The 17,220-nt window shown below is 40.8% G+C and overlaps 1 protein-coding gene across 1 annotated transcript in view; it reads left to right on the top strand.

The window, feature by feature from the left end:
• The window catches only part of LOC308079205 (prolactin-like), a gene marked incomplete at both ends in the record, with an annotated part of 71,420 nt that overhangs the window by 23,373 nt on the left and 30,827 nt on the right, over positions 1-17,220 (top strand). The window lies entirely within an intron of this gene.

The raw sequence follows: 17,220 nt of genomic DNA, 5'->3' as shown, positions 1-17,220 counted from the left end.
TGTGTATCTAGGAGAGAACTACCCTTACCTTCAATACACTGTCTTTGAATGCATTGATGAGAAGAGTTTTGCTTCGGGTCGGGTATGAACACTTATCATTTAAGAGTTATTGATCCGAACATGAAGCAAATTTTTACTCCAAACGTCTAGTAGATGAAAAGTGCACCAGAGATAACAATGTGTTGTCATAGTAACACGGCAGACAGCTGCATACCATCAATTTCAGTGTGAGGGGAGATCCTTTCTGACAAAGTGCCTCATCTGCTGGACATACTGTATATGTCTACAATCTGTGCACTATTGCAAAACACATGTCACATGTTTAAAAAAATATAGTCTATATATATATATATATATATATATATATATATATATATATATATATATATATATATATATATATATATATTATGTATATGTGTGTGTGTCTTTAACAACACATACCGCAACACACTTTTACACGTCTTCTGGTTGAATATTTAATTACAGTAAACCTCAAAGTGACACCTTGACAGTAGAATCCTCTGAGTCTGAGCATAATAATCCATTATGACCAGCAGTTATATAACATTATAAACACTAGCCCATACCCGGTCGACCCAAGACACCAACCAAGACGGACACCAAGACGGACAGACAGAGGTTACTCCAATTATATAGTAGGATGGTTATAAGTCGTTATACATGATTATAAACATGTATAACAAGCATTATAATGCCTTATAAGGGCATTATATTGCAATATAAATGAGCTTATAAAGCATTATAGAGGTGACCGATTGGGATGCAAGGGTTTAAGTGGTTAAAGGTGCCTCAAAGAGCCAATGAGACGTCCCAAGAACCAAAAAAGGGAACCATTCTGGTTCTATTTTACTTTAGTATTTCCTTTTTTTTAATAGGCTACTTTGTGCTTCTACTCCATTACAACTCAGAGGCAAATATCACACTTTTACTCCACGACACTTATTAGACAACTTTTGTTACTAATTACTTTGCAGATTTAGATGACTATTATTGCGAAATATACATGAACCACTTAAGCCCTATTTTATACTTTGGGTATTTGAAAATAGCCGATCTACAAGCTCACAACGCATCGCATCATGACTTGTCGTGAGCTCTGTGATCAATAATGCAGAAAATGCCCTGTACGATCAATTCAGAAAAGGTGCATGAATTTACCAAATTCCCTGGCTACTGATCCACAACGTGGATTGAGAACAAAAAGGCAACCTGACCCTAGATGTGTACTTGGAGGCATTAAAACACCAGTTCCAGGCTTGTATTAGATTAGAGTGAGGTCCAGGAGTTTTCCTCAAGTAGTAGTCTCAAACAAAGTTTTTTCTTACAATAAATAACAATATTTTCTGTGAAATTACATATTTAAACCTGTAATTTGTCTTTTTTATGCCTCCAGTAAGATCAGTTAACATTTTACACCTTTCAGAATACTAAACACCATCAATTTTCTTTGTTGGATTATCCTGCCAATTCAATTCAATTCAATTCAATTCAATTAAATGTGATCCTGTATGTCCTTACCTGTCACAAGTCGTGATGAATCCAACGTCCTCGTCTGTACAAATGCAAATGTAATTGCAATGGATGAAATTTCCTTCAAATGTAATTGTTGAATGTGTTGTAGTTGCAGTCAATCACAGGCAGTCAGTCGGCAGGCGTGATACTAAAATGTGTTTCTAATACCTAGAAAGCTTTAACATCCAGTGATGAAGTTTTGTACTCTATTGTTTCAGATGTGACTATTTCAAATTCAGTGTTGGGCTGGCGTCTTGTTCTTGTGTCCTTTAGTAGATCTTCAAAATCAGTCAGTCACAGGCAGTCAGTCGGCAGGCGTGATACTAAAATGTGTTTCTAATACCTGTTATATACAGAGACTGGGCGGAGACACATTGATAGAGAGATACAGTACAAACAAACTAATGAAGCTCCACCCACAATGTGTGTGTGTGTGTGTGTGTGTGTGTGTGTGTGTGTGTGTGTGTGTGTGTGTGTGTGTGTGTGTGTGTGTGTGTGTGTGTGTGTGTGTGTGTGTGTGTGTGTGTGTGTGTGTTTCAGTGGTGGAAAAAGTTCTCAAATGTGTTACTTATGTAAAAGTATCAATACTGCCGAAATTTATATAGGGCTGAAGTGGTTAATGTATGTTTTGTAATAATAATAATAAAAATCTCCAAAGTAACTAGTAACTAAAGTTTGCAAAATTCTACTTAAGTACAGTACTTAAGTAAATGTACATAGTTACTTTGTGTGTGTGTGTGTGTGTGTGTGTGTGTGTGTGTGTGTGTGTGTGTGTGTGTGTGTGTGTGTGTGTGTGTGTGTGTGTGTGTGTGTGTGTGTGTGTGTGTGTGTGTGCGCTCATGTGCGTCCACACGAGAGCGCTTGTATTTCTATACTTATGAGGACCAAATATCCCCACAAGTATAGAATTTGCCTGGTCCACACTCCACACAAGAAAAATGGTTGTGATTAAAACATATATTTAGAGGTTTACAATAAAATAAAATAAAATCAGGTTGGGGTTAGCGTTAGGATTAGGCATTTAGAGGTTAGGTTTAGGTGTTAGGTTTTCCCTATTTTATGCTTGTATTTATAGCTTTGAACTATACCGTAGTTTTTTTCACAAAAAAAAGCCAATCTACAAGCTCACAATGTGTCAACGTGTTTTACAGATTCAGGTCAGGATCAAAAGTGACACCCAGGTTAAGCTAGGAACGCACGGCCACATTTGTATAAAAAATGCTACTATTTTGCATTGCCACCCATCTTACAATGTGTTTTATCTATTCTTGTCTGATATACATATAAAGGGTTCAGTACGGTCTCCAGTCAACCATGAACTGTTTTACATGAGACATGCAGCTGGATACAAAAGTTAATTCTTAATTATATACTGTACATAAATTGGTCATAATGACCTAGTGGCTCCAATTTTCGTAATGAAAGGTTTTAAGATAAGTCCTTTTGCAGAAAACGGACAGGGGCGTCGGAGTATATGGAAGGAAAAGGGAGAATGGAGAGGGAGTCCTGCACACTGTCTTCACTTATAAAGAATAAGTAATGAAAGGTTTAACATGTCATATTCTTGATAATCCTCAGAAAACTGTTGAAGTGTCAAAATTTGAGCAACTGTGGTGAGTGACATGGATTTCACAGCGGTTGTGTAAATAAGCAGCACACAATCATCTGTGCTTCCTCCAGCTTGAACATTGAACATTACATCGGCTTCTGATGCTATCAATGCACTGAATGGGACATTATCCCGTGTAATCAGATGATTGAATGGTCTGAGTACTGTAGGTGAGATGATCCAATCAATAGTCTGATTAAACGTGGGTAGGTCAGTATCTCACCTAGACCATTCATTCATCTGACTAAACGTGATAATGTCCCATTCAGAGCATTGACAGCATCAGAAACGGTGAACATTGAGGCAAATAACATGATAAGGTTTCTCTTAGCTTGGCCACTGAGACACAAGTGATGTGTATGTCCAACCCAAATTGGTTCATGTGCAGGGTAAACAACAACAACAACAACAACAATATAATGTGTGACATAACAGAAATGATGTTAGCCCTGTGACTGCTAGTATCAGTATATGAGAGGGGTCACACCACATTGATGTGTTTCTCTGTGTACGAGAGAGCACCATATCATCACTGTTGGGTGGAAACCTTGTAGGTGCAAAACCAGAGCTGGAGCCCTGAACGGGCCTGTTGGGCCAAAGGGTCCAAAGGTCAGGGGGGCCCTCTAGGACATTTGGTCGACTGAGACCCATTGTTCCAGAGCCTGAATTTCAGAAGCTGAACCAAAAAGACCCCTTTGCTTCTTTCAGTTCACTCTCAGTTAGAAAGGTGTGGTGATATTATGTGGATATTATCGTTGTGAAGTTGTTGCTGATGAGACAAATACTTTACTTAAAATATTGCAAAAATATTCAGTTACATTATTCTTTTTCTCTGCAGAAGTCTTGTGAAATGTGAAAGTGTCTTTTCAAGTATAGCCTTTCTACACTGTGCAGCTTTGCTTATGAGACAAATGCATTTCCCATTCGACTTGACAAAAAATAATTAATCGTATGAGTTTTGTGTCATGGTGACATTGATGTCTTGTCAAATTAGTTGTGCTGGAAAATCAGAAGTCGTCTAGCACTAAACAGGTAACACACCTGGACGATTGATTTGCTGCCATGGTCATCCCTGTGTTAATTCGCAGGGTTCAGGGTTCACATTCAAACCAACAAATCTGAGTCTGTATGGATGGTGGACGACACCACACAAACTGTGTTTTACTTGAGCCATAGAGATGGGAGACAAAGGGAATTATTACCCCTTAAAGCTATCCTCTTCTACCCCAAATTTTTACCCGGTTTGCTGCAGTGCATTCGAGTCAGATTCTGTGTCTATCTAGGTGAGACATGACACAATCTGAATTTCTCCATAGAAGAGCAGGGAAACAAAATACAACCTACCCAATTGCACAAGTTATATTATATTAACATAATCTACCATACAGAAACAATTACAATTTTATTCATTAAAAAAAGTTACATAGTGCTGCTTCAAGTTGTCCATGTTGCATTTCTTGCAATATCTGTAATGCAAATTAAAAAATAATATATAATTTCATGTTTTATTATTATTTTAAAGACTTGGTGTTTTAATAAACCCTGGTGTCCCTATTTTGGGAAAGTCATTACATTTTCAAAACTTTTCAAAAAATCTACAAGCTCACAACACGCCGGTATGCAACATTTTGAGAGACATCAAATAACAAGCTAATAACAAACACAATTGAAATGTTTTTGAAAATATAAAACACAACACAAATATTGCTTAAGACTGAAGTAACATTGCATGTTTTGATAACTTTTTATTCCAGAGCAACGTTACAAGGAGCCAATTGAAGAGAGAGCCAGAGTGAGTGATCTGGCAGTAATTACATCCTGAAATGAACATGTGGGGGAGAAGAGAAAGTTTATAAATAGTGTATAAATGCTGCAGTGTATTGGATTTATGTCTGAATTTCATGTGAGATTGAAAGCTTGATGAGCTGGAGATTTATTTTTAATTTTTTATAACATCCTGTGATAAACATTTATTTTCATCCACAGTCCAAAGCCTAATTATTTTTAGACAAAAAAGTGTCATGAGACACTTTATTCAACAAAAACAAACAAACAAGCAAACAAATAAATGATTTAGCCTAGAGATAATGCATTAATCATAAGCTGTTGGTACAAATATTATTTGCACTTGATTTTTCAAACTCGTCACAGAGCCTTCTTATTAGGCTCTAATGAAAGCTCTGCTCATGATGAGTTGAATAATATGCAGTATAAGTACACAGAAGTAATCTCTGAGGTCAATAAAGTCAATGTTTGTGTGTAAACAACAGTTACTGATGTGCGGTTTCCCATTAAATAGTGTAGGCTACTGAGAATATGGTGTCCAGTTCATCCCATCACATTTTCATAATGAACCAAAAATAAATTAGCACTATAGCCTAACATAACGTACTATTCTGTATGCAAAGCTAGAAAGGTTAGTTGCTTGAGGTGAATTTAAAGGTCAACTCATTTGTCACCCTTATTTTGTAGTATTGCTCCCAGTGTTTCCTGTCTGCCTACTTACTTTTACCTGCCTTGTCTAACCAGTCTTGTGATTGTGTCAGTGTTTCCACCTGTGTCCTCTTAGTCCCCCAGCCTATCCTAGTGTTGATTGTCTGTTGAGTTCACCTGTGTCCTGTTAATCCCTGTCTATATGGGAATACCACTCATTTTCAACGTTGAAATATGTCTTTAATAATACACCTTAGCTGTTGTGTGGAAATAAGAAAAAAGCCCCCCCGCCCCCTTCTATGTTGCCTAGAACTGGATAATTGATTGAGATCATGTGATCAGTGACATACGCAAGGTGTACTTTTGGCCTCAGCCAAAAGTACACATGATCACATGGCCTCAGCCATGTGATCAGTGTCATACGCAAGGTGTACTTTTGGCCTCAGCCAAAAGTACACCTTGTGTATGTCACTGATCACATGACCTCAATCAATTATCCAGTTCTAAGTCAAGTCAATTTTATTTATAAAGCACGTTTAAAAACAACCAGGTTGACCAAAGTGCTGTACAACATTATAAAAAACAACATAAAAATAAATAGACGAAAAATAAACATCATTGCAAAAACATTTCAAAAACAGCAAAAGTTAAAACAATGACAGACCACAAGATAAGAGCATGGGGGGGGGGGGGGGGTGCAGGCTGGATGGAGAAAAATCTAGGGTGGATCAAAAGCTATAGGAGAAGAGGTGTGTTTTGAGTCTGGGATTTGAAAGTGTCCAGGGAGGGGGCGAACCTAACAGTGGTGAAGGCTGTTCCACAAATTTGGGCCAGCCACGGAAAAGGCTCAGTCGCCTTTTTGCCTCAACCGGGCGTTCGGAACCTTGAGAAGCCTCTGGTCAGAGGATCTCAATGGCCGGGTGCTGTCCGGGGGGCCCAGCAGTTCAGCGATGTAGGGTGGTGCTAGTCCATTTAGTGCTTTAAAAACAAATATAAGGATTTTTAAATCTATTCTAAATCTGACTGGCAGCCAGTGGAGGGAGACCAGTACAGGGGTGATATGGTCCCGCCTACAAGTGCCAGTCAGCAGTCTGGCGGCAGCATTTTGTACAAGCTGGAGTTTTAGGCAACATATTGAGGTATTCTTGATTGAGGTCATGTGATCAGTGACATACGCAAGGTGTACTTTTGGCTGAGGCCAAAAGTACACCTTGCGTATGACACTGATCACTGATCATGTGTACTTTTGGCTGAGGCCAAAAGTACACCTTGCGTATGTCACTGATCACATGATCTCAATCAATTATCCAGTTCTAGGCAACATAGAAGGGGGCGGGGGGACTTTTTTCTCATTTCCACACAACAGCTAAGGTGTATTAAAGACATATTTCAACGTTGAAAATGAGTGGTATTCCCCTACACAAGAATCCACGGAGCGCTGCCCTGTAGGTGGCGCAGCCATTGCTGCCTTTATTGACCTCAGAGATTACTTCTGTGTACTTATACTGCATATTATTCAACTCATCATGAGCAGAGCTTTCATTAGAGCCTAATAAGAAGGCTCTGTGACGATTTTGAAAAAAAAAAAAACGTTTGGAGCTCATAATTGGCAGCCATCTTGCATTTGAAGGTCAACAATAGGTCAAATCATTATATAAACATCAAATATGTATTCCTTGACCAAAATAAGCTCTGAAACCATGTATTGTGCATCATTGTAGGTCAAACCATTAAAAAGTTCATTTTCACGGCAGCCATTTTGGATTTTGGTCTCTCACTAATTTTCCCCGCCCCTTTTAAAAATACACCCCGGCTAAATTTGTTTAATAACCCTCCTAGATGACAAATCCATTGAGAAACGGACCTTTGCTCCACGGTCACGGAAGTGCCACAGATGACCCTACTACAATGGCAGTTGCAAGGAGTTGCATCGGTGTGGTTGACCTTAAAACAGTTTTGTTGCAAGGAGCTGCGACTAGTTGCATTGGTGCGGTTTGGCCTTTAGGTTGGCTGTTTTTTTTCTTCCCTAAAATGCAATTGGCCACACTTCTGCTCTCACACTAGCCGTGTTTCTGGCTTCCCCCTCCGCTCGCCTCTTTGTTACATCTTGTATGGGTGTATAGGAGTAAAAGTATTTAGTTCTGGTTCCTCAGTCATTTCTATGTTTTTATAGGTGTTTCTGAAGGCTTTGTATAACATCTACAAGCAAGCACATCAGTGCATGCAGTGCAGGTGGTTTCAGAGAGTTACAGTACTTCTCTGAAACAAGAGTTACAAGGTCCTATAAATTCATTGTGAAAACATTACAGCAATTCATTGACATCAAAATTAAGAAATGTACTTCTATTTTTACTTTTACTTGTACTTTAAGTATTTTTCAAAGCATGTACTTTGGAATACTTAAGTATATTTAAAAACAATAACTTTTTTACTCTTACTTGAGTAACATTTTGACTGAGCTACTTTTACTTATAGTGGGGTGAATTTGACCAAGGAGTATCTGTACTCTTACTCAAGTACTGGGGTCGAGTACTTCGTCCACCTCTGGTAGTTGAGTAGAAGTAAAAGTACTGAAAATTGGTACTAACAAACAAACAAACCACACAGGAAGACAGCTGAGGCATTGATACAGGTAAAATAAGTATAACTTTTATTCAGCATTCACCAGGTCACATTGACAGTTGATACAATTCATCTTGTCGGATTATATAAATACATTTGAACAACAAACTATATACCTTACAAAAGATTGATAATTGATTCTTGAGAATTATTTTTCTTAACAGATAAAGCACATCACACATTATTGTTACACCTCTGATTTTGTGGATATTGATTTTCATTATCACTTAAAAGGACAAGCCGTCAAAATACAAATAGCATGTAATCTATTACAATTTTACAACTTTCAAAACACAGATAGATGTAGATTTTGTAGATAAAAAAAACAAACAAAAACTGAATAATCTAAATCTTGGTAGAAAGAAACAAATGCACAGTCAGAATTGCTGTATTTCATGCATCAGTTGGGAGGACCACGGGGAGTATGGGGAGGATCCAGCATAGTATCAACAGTGTGCTGTGTCTCCTCTGATACCTATCCCTGAACCGATGGTCAGATTTTTTTAGAGAGTAAATCATTAGTAGGTTATACTGTTTATTGTATTTTCTTTGGTCAGTCCTCTACAGTCTGTTTGATCAGTTGTAGGCTAGTGTTTCTTTACCTGTATGCGTTCAGATTGTTTTAAAACATGTGGCCTAGTTGAGTGGCTAGTCAATTCATATGCCATGATTTAATTTGTCAGCATAATGCAGACTTAATTAATTACAGACTTTAAAAATGTTAGTAACTAAAGTTGGATTGCTTTGTAATTTGTCTTTACTGTGGCTACATTGAATACAATGGCAAAGCATTGCTTCATCACACTAACCCCTAAAATTATATTTGCAGGAAGCATTGCAGGAAGTTTTAAAAGGTACTCCAACACACACCCACACTCTTCTTCTTCTTCATTGTCTCCGCCAGGCCGTAAGGCATGGCGAGAGAGTATGTTTTACCCGCCGTCCGTCCGTCCGTCCATCCGTCCGTCCGTGTGTCCGTGTGTCCATCTGTCTGTGAGCAGCTAATCTCCGGCACCGTTGGCCCGGTCGCTGCGAAACTGTGCACACACACTCCCTGGGTGCCAATTCAGATCCTCTGCCCCAATTTTTTTACATGGCCCTGTTATAGCGCCACCAGGAGTCCAATTTGTGCAAAACCCATTTTTACTCCTACATATTTTATCCAAACATCACGCACATCAGTACACAGTATCTCTATAGTCATGTGATCAACACAGATCTGTCTGATTTTCCATATTCCATCCTGATTGGCTAAGGTTGGCTTCCAAAGTTTGCAGGAATGGTCAATTTTTAACTAAATGCCTCAAATCATGAACGCAGCTTGCGCTTTTTTAACTATTTTTTTGTGCGCTCCTGTTTCAGTTGAGGTTTTCTGATTTTTAATTGCTATTATATATTTTACAGTAGTTGGCATCCAGGGGTACATGTGTGAGGACCCTTCGGAGTTTTAACAGGTAATCTCCAGCACACACCCTCTTCTTCTTTTTTCTTTTTCACACACACACACACACACACACACACACACACACACACACACACACACACACACACACACACACACACACACACACAGTTGTTTGAGGCCATGACATCAGCATTGAGGCCCGATGAGGAAAGTCTGTGGCAGAGTACTGCAACTCTCATGACGGCTTCAAAGATGGACTGCCAGTTTGGATCTTCAGCCCTCCAGCAGGAAGAAGTTCAGCGCTTTCCATGTTGAAAAGGAGATCATCTTCAGGACCTCGTACCAAACGCTGCGTTCTCCTGGTGGGCACTCTGGAGTGGAAAGTGTATTGGGCTTCAGTGCAATAACTTTCAGTCTGTCTAAACACTTAGTTGGACCACCTGCATTTGCAGGTCGTCATACTCAGCTGTTAATTTAGAGATCATGTCCTGAACAGACATCTTACCCTTTTTGGCATCTTGATATTTCTCTTGTAGGTCTTTATATGTTCGAATTTCTGTAACTGTTTTGGACCCCCAGTTGTACTTCTGATTCAAATGTGCACTCCAGTGGCATTTATTTGGGCACTGATTGCAGTTCCCATCTGATCCCATTGCACCACATGGCTAGTCCGCACTCTCACATCGCATCATAAATTACTTTAGGCATATTTGACCTATCATAATTAATCATAGCTAAACTATAATTAACCTAATGAAAATGTTGAATGTTATAATTATATTATGCTTTATTTCCTTGTATCGCTAGAGGGTACTCTACGTTGGAAATGATGCCTGCGGCACTTGACCATATTTGACGAGATGGGATGCAAATGTGTCTTGCAGTGGAGCATGAGTGCATAACAATGCAGTGCATGAGTGCATAACAATGCAGTGCATGAGTGCATAATTGCATAAGCATAACAATGCTTCTGTAAGTATTGTACATTTTAATGCCTTCCTGTCCATGGGCCGCATATACAAATGAGTTACTGTACATATCTAACAGTGGACCAACAGTTATGTTTTGCATGGCCCCTTTTATAAATAAACAAATCACATAAAATAAAATAAAATCATATGCAACGTTATGGTCAATTCATGCAATCTGAGATATCTAAGCATTGTTGTGATTATCTGTCTCAAATCATTATTAATGCAGCATGTAGCACTACAGTACAGTTGCAGGTCTGCTCGCTAGAAGGCCTGGCCTTTTAGTAAAGGATAGTGCAGCTGCTTCGTGTGTGGGAACCCCAAGTTCAACTCCTGGGATGCCTCTAAATTCGTATTTAGCATTCTCGCTATAGCATTATTTGAGACCATACGATTGAAAAGTGCTCCTCGGAGCACAGGTCTCCGCCAGGTCAGGTAGGTTATTGTGGGCCAGCAATGTTCGGAAGTCGCCAATCAGGATGGAATATGAAAAATCGGACAGATCAGTCTTGATCACTTGACTATAGAGATAATGTGTACCAATTTGCGTGATGTTTGGATAAAATCTGAAGGCTTAATATAATTTTTTTTTTTTTACATAAGTCGGCTTCCCGGTGGCGCTATAAAAGGCAAATGTGAAAAATGCAGGGCAGATGTTTTTCCTTGGCCTCTAGGGAGTGTGCGTGCAAAGTCTCATTGATGCAGATACAGTTAAACACAAAAATTGGCCTGTTATAGCGACACCACAAGGCTGATTTAAAGATACTGATTTGCTGATTTTTTTGGACAAAATCTGTAGGAGCACTGTCAAAGCACTGTTTTGCACAAATCGGCCTCCTGCTGGCGCTATAAAAGGCCCATGTGAAAATTTGGGGCAGAGGTTCTGAAGTGGCATCCAGGGAGTGTGCGTGCACAGTTTCTCTGCGATCAAGCCAACTGTGCCGGAGATTAGCTGTACACAAAATGACAGAATGACACACGGACGGACGGACGGACGGACGGACGGACGGACGGACAGGGTGCAAAACATACTCTCTCGCCATACCTTCGGCCTGGCGGAGACGATAAAGGTGATGATGATGATGAATGACTGGACATGTCACATTTATATACTTCAAATCCATAGGCGTAAATATGTAGATGCCGGATTGGCCACTGGGGTCATATGTCAAAAGCCGCCTAGGGCACCTTGCCATAATTCCACTACAAGAAATATGCCTCAGTTGTATGTACCTGAGACTAAAAACGTGTTTCTGTTTTACAGTATAATCATTAACGTTGTAATCTAAGTATGATAAGGTGTTTTGATACGAAAACCCACATTTTTATTTAAACAACCATCCTATATCATGAAATAACTTCATGTCTAACATTTGTAGCAAACCAAACCGCTTGAAAATCGGTTGAGAATTCAGCAAGTTATGATGATTTTCAATGTGAATTGACGCAGGGGCGCAGCCAATCGATTTTGCAAAAACATCCAGGTGGGTCCAGGTGCCCATCCGCTCCTGCCTAGGCCCAGCCTATAATAGCGTTCTGGCTGCGCCACTGAATTGACCTCCTGCTTTCCATAGACATACATGGGGCATACATACATTAGGAGTCACAGCTTGCTCTAACCAATATGGCGGCACCGTAACCGTTGACACGTTGCTCCATTGACCAGCAACAGCCAATGCGGTATCGTCGAGTATATAACTATGCTTGCAAATCTGCTAGCGTCAAACATGCCTACATTTTCCATAGTGCGTTGGCACCGGCACTCACCCAGCGTTTCCACCACGAAGACCTCCTTGGTGATGTCGTTCCGGACAGCGTAGGTGTAGTAGAACCAGCAGTCGTTGGCGTCACGCTCCTTACAGTGGGTCAGGGGGAAGCTGACCCACTGGGGCTGGGGAAGCATGTCGCGGTCCTTCACCTTGATCAGGTTAAAGTAGCTGCAGTCTCGCTGGCATGTGTCCTTCTTCTCACCGGCCTCAAACGCCCGGCACTGCACACAGTCCCTGTGGAGAGAGAAATATGTAAATGTATTTTTGTTTTTAATTGAATTAACAAGATATCAGTAAACCCAGCCTAAATTATCAGCCTGCGGGAGGGCACATAATATGGTCCAAAGTTATTGCGCAAAACAGCGTTGATAGGCAATGTCTGTAGTGCAGAGGGAGGCAGGGGAAAGCACCGGAACATACCGGATAGTGCTTGGTACGGGAACCTGAACATCACTTTTGTGACACAATGTTAAGCGCAATTGAACCCCTGATCTCCAAATCTCAGGGCAGACCACACAAGGCCACCGAGCTGGTGGTTTATTTATTGTGGCCACTCAAAATGTACTTTCTCATTTATATTTTCCTGAAAACTGCTAGAATTCTACATTCTGAAACATATGAAATATAGCTATTTTCTTGACGTGGGACATTATTCTGACTCCCACACAAATCTTGACAGAGTGAAATGGAAAACTCTGTAAAATGGGATTTTGGCAGTGCCATCTTGTCATCCAATCTGCCAAGATGTGGAGACTCACTTGTGCACCGTGCAGACTCCAGGGCAGGTGGGACAGATCTCGCAGGTGGTGCCCTGGAACTTGGGGTTGGTGCACTTGCAGACGCCACAGTCACACGTCCCACGGCCATTACAGATCTGTCCATTCGTGGCCAGACAGGTGGAATGGTCCAGGGAACAGTCACAGGCACTTCCGGTGTAGTCGGCATCACAGATGCACACTCTGCACTCACAGCGTCCATGTCCTGAAAGAGGAGAGACACAAGCAGAGGAGAGGAGAGGTGAGGAGTGTTGCAAAGCAAATCATAGCAAAAAAAATGAGTCGCACAAAGCAGTCCAGAAGGCTCACCTCCACAGAGCTTGTTGTTGGAGCGGTCACAGTTGAAGTTGTCACACTCGCAGTACTTGCCACTGTAGATCTCGGCAGGGTTGTCCCGTTTCTTACACTCACAGGTGCCACAGACACAGTCTCCATTGTTGCTGCAGATATATCTGCTGTTGTCTTTGCGGCAGTTGGCGTCCAGATCCTCCGTCCTCACCTCGTCCTTAGTGCACTCGCACAGCCTGCCAATACGACCCTCATTACACCTGAAAGAACAAAGTTCAATACACACAAGTTATATACAAAAGCATAGAGCAGACCAGAACATAATATCTTAAATATATACAAGGAAATTTAGCCTCACGTTCACTATTATAGAATGAAAGACAGACAACTCGAGACGAGTCAAAGTCAAATACTACAAGACACATGGACAACATAACAAAGCCCCAGGATTGTACCAGTTCATATTTACAAGACACGTGGACATGATAAGAGACACCACCAGGACATATACTGTACTAGTTCATATTTACAATACATAACATAACAGAGACCCCAAGGACAAATACTGGACCAGTTTTCTAATGGAAAAGACTACAAAACCAAGACATCACCATTGACACGTGATTAAGTGAGTTATACTTATGCTATATGCACAATGTAAAACCAAGATAGACTCTATGGAGAATCTGACCTTCTCTCTTAGGCTGAGAGCGGAACAATATGCGAAGAACTGGAAGAAATGGACTTCTTACTGTTTGATGAGAAATGTAACTCATTGATTTATTGATAAATAAAAAAAGAAAAGACTGTTATCCGTTAATATGTTAATCCTTGTGTTATAACGCCTACCTCAACACACATTTGTATGTATTTTTGTTTGTATTTACTTTATTTGTTTTAATTTCATTAAATTTTTCTGTGTATGTGTCATTCTCATATTTGTGTTTTTGTTTGTTGAATTTTCTACCTGGAAAATAAAAATTTAAAGTTACAAAAAAAACAACAATGTAAAACCAATCTATTAAGATAGCCCTGAGACAGCTTTAACCGGGATTCAGTTGGTCTGTCTATTTCAAGGAATGTGGTCAGGTGGTCCTATCATCCTTCCAGATCAATGGGCTATCAGTGGACAAGAAACATAAGAGTTACACTTTTGCCTTCATTCTTACTTGCAGGCTCCACATTCAAAGGTTCCGTTGCCTTCGTGGCATATCCGACTGTTGGGCTCTCCTCCTTTGGAGCATTGACAGTCGCAGATGAATTTGAGCCCAATCTCCACATCCTCAGTGAATCCCAGGGGCTTGATCTTAAAGCTCTCTGCTTTGCCGTGAGACGGACACTTCTGAGACTCCACGGAAATCTCAAACTGCACCTGCGAAACAGAGGAAGATTAAAGTGTCATCACTAAGTTTCTTTTCACATTTCAGACAGAATGTGTATAAAACATTCCAGAGTTGTTGTTTTTACAATGCAATCTTGAGTTCTTCCAATTCTTTCTGTTGTTAAGATGCATTAATACCTCATCTCCAATGGAGATGTTGGAGCACTTCCTCCCATTGTCCCCGGTCCCCACCACACCGTTCTTACAGATGGCCTTGTACGTGATGGAGACTCCAGGATCACTTCAGATGACAGAGACTAGAACACAGAGGAGAGAGGTTAATGCTCACCACGACTCCTCTCTTGGTTTTAAAAAGGACACAACTTGACCTTTCCATTATAGTTTTTATTAGTGTGGTTGCCCGAATGGGCAACCAGACTATAGTACTCTACCGACTTTATTTCACCTGATAAACTTTTTTCTTGCGCGCTATTTCTCCCACAGTTTATTTTTCCCAATTTCGTGCCATATGTCATAATGACCAACTTCACCGGGACCAGACTGCTTGTACTTTGCTAAGAGATTGGTTACATAGTTTAATTGATATTGATTTATTAGTGCATTAAATTTCCCCGTCCACTTTAATGGGAAGTATTTTTTTCTCGGAAACCGTAAGGTCTACAGTTACAAGACTTGGAGGGGAGGTTAATAGTTTATTGCAAAATTATTTAAAAAAATAATCACACCAGTCGGCCACATGGTGGCGCTATAACAGCCCACTTTACCTTTTGGCCTATAACTCTTGAACCGTAGGTGGTAGAATGAAAAGATCTTTACTCCTGGATTTCTTGGGTTATGACGCAGCTCCCCATTTGCGTCAGGATAGATTTTCCGCCATTTAGAATTTTCTTCAAAACACACTTTTAGCTCCTCCTCCCATATATTTTGTCCAAATTTCAAAAATCGGTACACATGATCTTTGGACCCATGCGATAAACACCTCCAAGCGGAATTTTGATAGTCATTACCGTTCGTCCGTAAATGGCTTCCAAATTTAGCGGAAGGGGCCCCTTTTACAAAAAAGGCCACAAATCACGAACGAAACGTCCAGTCGATCCCAAATTTGAATCACATGTCAAGGGTGGTTTACTCAACAAATCCCCAAAAGCCACTTTGATCCATAGGGGGCGCCACAAATGCTCAAAATGTAACTGTTTGATGCAAAAAACTTATGTTGGGGGGATCAATCCTCTCAAAATGAAACGCAAGTGATCTCAGGAGTTATGTGACAATGTAATTGGCGCGGCCTCGAGTCCCGGCGGCAGCGACCCGCGACTCGCGTCGGCGCAACCACACTCTGCAATTGCCCTGAATTGCGACGCGTCTAGTTTCTCTTTGTCTTTCTCTCTATGTTTATCTTTGCGACACTGTCATACGACAAAGTATAAATCAAGTATAAAACTTGTTATTCCCAGGAGCCCTACTCCTGGGAGACATCTACAACTTGAAGCACCCACTGAGAGGAGGAGGCATGATGAGTGTGGCCCTCAATGGCGTGCACATCTGGAGGAGTCTGCTCAAGAACATTCCAGATCTCTACGACGATAGTGCCACACTGCAGGTATTCACAGAGTCTGTATGGTATATCCAGGACTAAAGTATCGTTTCAAACACAAGAATATGACATTTCTATGATTTTTCATGTAATTGGTAAAACACTTGAAGGTCTGTACTTAGGACTGAGTTTGACCTTTGGTCAAATAATGTAAGCCAGAGAGAGATTTCACCCAACTTAGTGTGGGCTCAGCTGTAATGCAATCAGTTCAGAGTTCCTGGCCATTGTAGGAGGTGAGAGGCACAACAGTCACTTTGATAAACCTTTTGTTTCTTGGTTCAGAGGCATTGACAACCTCTGTCTTGTTTTGATTATCAGAAGAAGTCTTTTGTATTCATTTAAACTAATCAGAGTAATCATTGTTCCTTCCTGGGCCGATCAGATACAGAAAGCAAATGTGTAGTGAATGGTTGGAAGCCAGGTCCGAAGGACTTAAGTGAAACAGTGAAATATATATGTCACAGTACGTTTGGAGAACCAGTACGATTGAAGACAGAGCGCTCGTTTTTAGGCACGGGGATCCTTCGGGGCGAGGCGGGGCTTTTCGAGACAGGGTTCATTACTGAGGCTCGCGAGGAGGAGAAGGAGGACGCGGCGCTGCGAGGCGGCGGTTTATTACGCGAGGCTCGCGAGGAAGAGGAGCCTCCTCCTCCTCCTCCTCCTCCTCCTCCTCGCGTAATAAACCGTCCTCCTTCTCTCCTTCTCCTCCTCCTCCGAGGAGGAGGAGAAGGAGAACGCGGAGAGGCGGGGCTTTGATGCGCCGACGCAGACCTATCTTTTGTTGTTCCCCCCCACATAGCAACCAGGACACTACGCTAGGGGAACCATAATATCTATGAGGGGAACGCTGAACACGCGTTCACACGCACACGCTT

This window comes from Gymnoscopelus braueri (genome assembly GCF_963280865.1).
Source record: "Gymnoscopelus braueri genome assembly, chromosome: 23".
Lineage (NCBI taxonomy): Eukaryota > Metazoa > Chordata > Actinopteri > Myctophiformes > Myctophidae > Gymnoscopelus > Gymnoscopelus braueri.
This window is presented reverse-complemented; position numbering and strand designations above follow the sequence as displayed.